The 6,488-nt window shown below is 35.8% G+C and overlaps 1 long non-coding RNA gene across 1 annotated transcript in view; it reads right to left on the bottom strand.

Annotated features, from left to right (window-relative positions):
* Nucleotides 1-2,912: 2,912 nt before the first annotated feature.
* LOC148905479 (uncharacterized) overlaps nucleotides 2,913-6,488 on the bottom strand; it is a 98,288-nt gene continuing 94,712 nt past the window's right edge. The window contains exon 6 of the long non-coding RNA XR_016121655.1: nucleotides 2,913-6,236. This is a non-coding gene — a long non-coding RNA (uncharacterized LOC148905479). The remainder of the gene's footprint in view (nucleotides 6,237-6,488) is intronic.

Here is a 6,488-nt window from a genome sequence, read left to right as displayed (position 1 = left end):
CTTTCGTCTCTCCTTTTTCTTTTGCTAAGAAAAACAGCCTCGTTTAAAAAGCCAACATGATGAAACATAACAAATAGCTAACCTATGCAAAACGTATTCCCTTATGCAAGTTTTAAAATGCTTTAGACTCAGGGCCGAGTTTTTCAAAAGCTAAATGAAACTAATCTAGGATCAGGGCTAAACCCATATTAAATTCTCTAATCGTGGGTTAGTTAATCCGTGGTCTAATAAATGCCGTTGTTGGCTTTACCAATAAGCCTGAAGCGAGATGACGCTTTACTCCCGTCTCTAGACCATGATCTTTTCACATTGCTTTTGTTCTTTAATTATGACTATTGTTCCTGTATTCTCTAAGGAATCAAAAATTTTAATATGAAAGAATTTCAAAAACTATTATGGTATAGAGTCGGGGGTAAAACGTCATCTCGCTTCAGGCTTATTACTGAAATGGAAAATGAAAACAAAGTAGATATTGTAAAGCAAGCACCCCGGCCAAAATTAATTTTATTGCTTCGCCGGAAAATGCTCTCTTAGCCAAAAGAGTTGAGGAGGATTTCGAGGTTTTGCGAAATAAGTTTACGAACATTATTAGAAAGATTTTGTCTTGGTTTTTGCAAAGAAAACAAAATACTTTTTAATTCTACCTAGAATGATGATCACCACCCCTAAGTAGCGAAACAAAAGAATAAACCTTATGAACTTCAAACAAATTCAGCATTTAAATTTCAAATTTAGGCCCGAAAATACGCTCCGCTTTAGTAAGTATTTATAAATTTGGAAAGGCTCTAATAGCGCAGCGCAGTCGTGACGTCATAAAAACGAAGACAAAGGCAAAATTCGGACAAACTTACAAGTCTACTTTCAGCAGATAATTTTCATCGCCGATCGCAGTTAATCTTAGTTTACATCGGTTATTATTGTAACTTTAAGTAAAAATAATAAAATCGGTTCGTATAATCATCGTAACGGTTAAACAGAATGCAATGTTTGTCCGAATCTTTAAGCTATTTTTAGAATAGAATCAGTGCGCTGCGCTATTGTCCTCAATTTCAAAATGAAATAGAGTGCAAACAATTAATCCGTGAAACACTTATTACTAAATAGTACAAAAACAGTGCTACTAAAACAATAGAAAACAATGGAATTTGCATGAAATTGTGCTATTTAGTATTACTAAAGTTTCACGGTGATAGAGTACAAGCACTAAAAGTGTGCAACACTTTGCACTATTCAGTAGTATAAATAGTGCTAATTAGAGTGCAATAATTACTAAATAGTGCAGTTTTCGTATGACTGTGAAAAGTTCACGGCACGAACACGGTCGTGACACGATAAGGGATACACCAGACAAATCACATTGCACGAGAATGTACTCTCCATCCAATCAAATACCCGGAATACGGCATAAACACGGCGCGGACACGGTCACGCCACTTTTTGACCAATCATATTGCGTGTGAAAAAAATCAGCCAATTAGAATTCTAGAAAGTATCACGGTCACGGCACGTCACGCTTACGGCACTGAGCTTTTCACAGTCATACGAAAACTGCACTAGTACATAATAATTACTAAATAGTACAAAATAGTGCTAGTTAAACAATAGAAAACAATAGAATTTGCATGAAATTGTGCTATTTAGTATTACTAAAGTTTCACGGATTTACTGTAGTCACTCTAGAAAACCATAGGATTAGCATAATTTAGCAGTATTTAGTGGTATTTATGCTGCACACTTACAGCATTTGTATTCTATTATTTGCACTCTACTGTTTTCTGCTTCATTATAATTATCACTACCCCAAAATAGCGAAATAACTCAAGAATAAACCCAAAATATACTCAAGAATAAACCCAAGAAGCTCAACAACTAAAATAAGCATTTAGAATTCAAATTTAGGCGCGAAACTCTTCTTCATTCTAATTCGACATGGGGAAATTTTGTACAAACCTCGAAACGGTATTCGATAGCAGAGAGTATGGGATAAAAGAACTAGAACTACCCCGTCATTATTACTAACTTGAACTTAACATAACCACAATTTCTTTCTCTGAAATAAGTTCTGAACAAGCACTCTTCTTACCTTTGAACAACTTTCGCCGCTTCCTCATATTCAATTTGGCCTCCAACCTTTTTGTTTTTATTTTTGCACAAGAAGTGCAGTTACATAACTGGAACGGGCACTCCTTGTGCACGTATGAGAGGATTCCATGGGTCTTGCAAGAAGCACAAAAATGTTTTCGTTTCATGCCGGCCGTGTAATTTCGAATTGGCTGTACAGTTGATAAAGAGTCAATGACTGCATGTGGCTACCTGACTGTATTACTACAATTTTCATGAACAAGCTAACACTGAAAGCTGCACGCTGGAATTTGGCATGCCTTTCGCTGCCGTCAATCAAACCTAATTAGTCGGTACCTTTCATACTTTTGACTGGCGGCAGCGAAAAACCAAATTTCAGCGGGCAACTCGGAGACAAAGAGTTCGCGTGTTTATGAAAATTGCAGTAAACAGAAATGTGAATAATAAAGTATCGAAAAGGAAATAATCATACAATTTATTTCTGTGTGAAGGGTACATCCAGCATTTCAATATATCAATTGAGTGATAACGAGAAAAAAAATCTAAAAAAAGGAATATTTAGAAAATAATAGAAAAGTAATTCTTATGTTTAGAGCTGCACCAAGGATTGGGCCTCCTGTGGTAAATGTTATTGTTAATGGAAAGAATGGGATGAGTTATTAGACCTCTCCGAATTCGCTTGGATGACCACGAAACAATGGGTTGAAGTCGAGACTGAGCTTGATTCTTTTATTTATGAAATCCAACCTCGACTTGAAACCATTGTTTGTGACCAGTCAAGCGAATCTGGGAAAGGTCTATCGAGACAAAATTAATAACATAACAATTTGTTTTCATTTTATTTTAACAGTATGTATAAACAGCTTTCTGACAAATTCCAACACCATCACTTCGTGGTAATGTAATAAATCACACCTAATTGTAAGTTACATAAAAATGAATGTCTTCTTTTTTGGTTTTTACTTATTCCTATTTTTTATTGAAACATTAAATTGTTATTTTTATGTGTTAGTATTTATGCAATTAGGTATATTATTTGAAAATATAAATATATGTATTTTTAAGTATTACAATTTCAATTTCTATTTAAGGTGACTTAATTGCAAAAACGATTCAAACCTATATACATATCGCTTAAAAAATCTTTTTCAGCAAAAGTCCTCATGCTATCGAAATAAAAGCTGAAGATTTAGTTTAAGTAAGGAATGTATATTCACACTGACAATCCATATCTTTTTTCGTCAAAGATTTCTAACATTATAACGCGTTTCAATTAATACAATGAAGGATATTTCCTGAATTTTTTCTCGTGTAAAATATACTAGACCAGATAAAGGTGTTCCTGCCTCCTGTCATGGCTCCCATCACGTGATGGTGCAAAGCCTCTATTCGACTAACTTTTTGAAAAATATGTATTATTCATAAACATCGCAAAGAAGTACATTTTCAATGATTATGTAGCAAAAATAGCTAGAGTGGTCTATAAACTATGGTCAGACCATTTTCACACCAGTCTTTTCCGTCAGCCGAAACAATAAAAATGAGAGATCCTAAGAAGAGGAGGTTGGGTTTAGTTGTACACTTGTCTGTATTCTTTTCAATCAATTGTCCCAACATATGTTTTGTTTCCACTGAAACTGTCTTTATTGGAGAGTCAGAGAAAAGAGCAAAAGTGAATAGCGAATCGAATAGGTTCTCAAAAGGAGAGCTGGGTTTGGAGCAATATACCTCTTGTTCTTGAGCTTAATGTTTTCCAATCTTAGACTCCGTGTCATTCCCTAGAGTACTGTTTCTTTGTTTAACGGTTGAAAGGTACATGAATAAGAAAGATATGAATATGGATACATCTCAATATTTTCCCATTTCAATCCATGAGTCATTCTATTGAGTACCTTTTATTTGTTTAATTTCGATGTTTTACCATTTTAGAGTACGTGTCATTTCTTAGAGTATCAGTTCTTTGTTTAACGCTTGGTCTATGAGAAGCCCGACACATGAACGCGAATACAATTGGTAAAAAAAAATAGTTATTGAGGTATTAAATGGGGAAAACATTACGCACAAGGTACAGAGGTGCTTTAATAAGTTCAATCACTTTTTCTAATCGACATCACACCCATGTTCAGTATCGTATCACAACACACCCAGCCCAAAAGCGGTACAACCGACTGTAGTCTCTAACCCTCCGCGATCCATGAAAAGCAAGTCAAAATTTTTTTTCTAAGAAAAAAGAGAAACATCAAAATAGTTAGAAAAAAAACCCAGCTATTAATATTGATCCACGGTAGCATGAAATGAAGAAATGTAACGGGTATAGCATAAGGTGCTATTCAGTCACACAACTTCTTCCTCGGTCACCTTTTGCACCTAAAAAATACCTAAAAAACCTGGAAGATTTTATGTTCCCGTGATTTTGTACCTGATAAGCCCAATCTTATTCGGCAGAGGTTTAGCTATCGATAACATGAAGTCTGTTTTCCTCTTGTTATGCTTCATTGGAGCTACTTTGGCTTTCGAAGTAAGTGAATCAAGTTTCTAAAGGTGTTACTGACTTCATACTATATGGCTGGGATTGAATCAAGTTCCTAAAGGTGTTACTGACCTCATACTATATGGCTGGGAGTGAATCAAGTTCCTAAAGGTGTTACTGACCTCATACTATATGGCTGGGATTGAATCAAGTTCCTAAAGGTGTTACTGACTTCATACTATATGGCGGGGATTGAATCAAGTTCCTAAAGGTGTTACTGACTTCATACTATATGGCTGGGAGTGAATCAAGTTCCTAAAGGTGTTACTGACCTCATACTATATGGCGGGGATTGAATCAAGTTTCTAAAGGTGTTACTGACTTCATACTATATGGCTGGGATTGAATCAAGTTTCTAAAGGTGTTACTGACTTCATACTATATGGCTGGGAGTGAATCAAGTTTCTAAAGGTGTTACTGACTTCATACTATATGGCTGGGATTGAATCAAGTTCCTAAAGGTGTTACTGACCTCATACTATATGGCTGGGAGTGAATCAAGTTCCTAAAGGTGTTACTGACCTCATACTATATGGCTGGGATTGAATCAAGTTCCTAAAGGTGTTACTGACTTCATACTATATGGCGGGGATTGAATCAAGTTCCTAAAGGTGTTACTGACTTCATACTATATGGCTGGGAGTGAATCAAGTTCCTAAAGGTGTTATTGACTTCATACTATATGCCTGGGAGTGAATCAAGTTTCTAAAGGTGTTACTGACTTCATACTATATGGCTGGGAGTGAATCAAGTTTCTAAAGGTGTTACTGACTTCATACTATATGGCTGGGAGTGAATCAAGTTCCTAAAGGTGTTACTGACTTCATACTATATGGCTGGGAGTGAATCAAGTTCCTAAAGGTGTTACTGACCTCATACTATATGGCGGGGATTGAATCAAGTTTCTAAAGGTGTTACTGACTTCATACTATATGGCGGGGATTGAATCAAGTTCCTAAAGGTGTTACTGACTTCATACTATATGGCTGGGATTGAATCAAGTTTCTAAAGGTGTTACTGACTTCATACTATATGGCGGGGATTGAATCAAGTTTCTAAAGGTGTTACTGACTTCATACTATATGGCGGGGATTGAATCAAGTTTCTAAAGGTGTTACTGACTTCATACTATATGCCTGGGAGTGAATCAAGTTCCTAAAGGTGTTACTGACTTCATACTATATGGCGGGGATTGAATCAAGTTTCTAAAGGTGTTACTGACTTCATACTATATGGCTGGGAGTGAATCAAGTTTCTAAAGGTGTTACTGACTTCATACTATATGGCTGGGAGTGAATCAAGTTTCTAAAGGTGTTACTGACTTCATACTATATGTCTGGGAGTGAATATAGATGCTTCACATTTCTCCACATTACTTATTAGGAGGGTTCGTTTTGTTCTGAATGTGCCAAAGATAGTCGTTGTCTTTTCACTACTCTGTTTCCCTAAGCTGCCGAAATACGCACCACGTAACACGCAGATTTAAATGGGAATGACATTAACCCAACTGCATATTACCTTACCTCTTAATTATCAGCCAGAGAAATAAGAGGAACAACCCAAGCAACTGAAGGTCCTCGCTCACAACCAACCGTGACAAAGTTCGTAGGTATCAAACATGATACTGAAAGATAGAATAAATAAATGAAAAATATTAAAATGTAAAATATTGTGCCAACCCCTTTCCTTTCTCCCTTAGTGACTTCCACTACCAAGATGCTTCACGAACTTTTCTTTCTTATTCAAATTTGTATTCAATAGTAAGACAATAGACCGATCCCCAAACGATGGGTAGTTTTCCCAATGGAATACAGAATGTCTGAAAAACAAACTCAAATTCCTAATATATTTTTTAGTAGTTATCTATTTTTTCTTA

The sequence above is a fragment of the Actinia tenebrosa genome, unplaced genomic scaffold (assembly GCF_029948245.1).
Source record: "Actinia tenebrosa isolate PJP-AT-01 unplaced genomic scaffold, QUT_ActTen_1.0 PGA_scaffold7__59_contigs__length_16204524, whole genome shotgun sequence".
Classification (NCBI taxonomy): Eukaryota; Metazoa; Cnidaria; class Anthozoa; order Actiniaria; family Actiniidae; genus Actinia; species Actinia tenebrosa.
The sequence above is the reverse complement of the archived record's forward strand: the minus strand, read 5'-3'. Positions and strand labels throughout refer to the sequence as shown.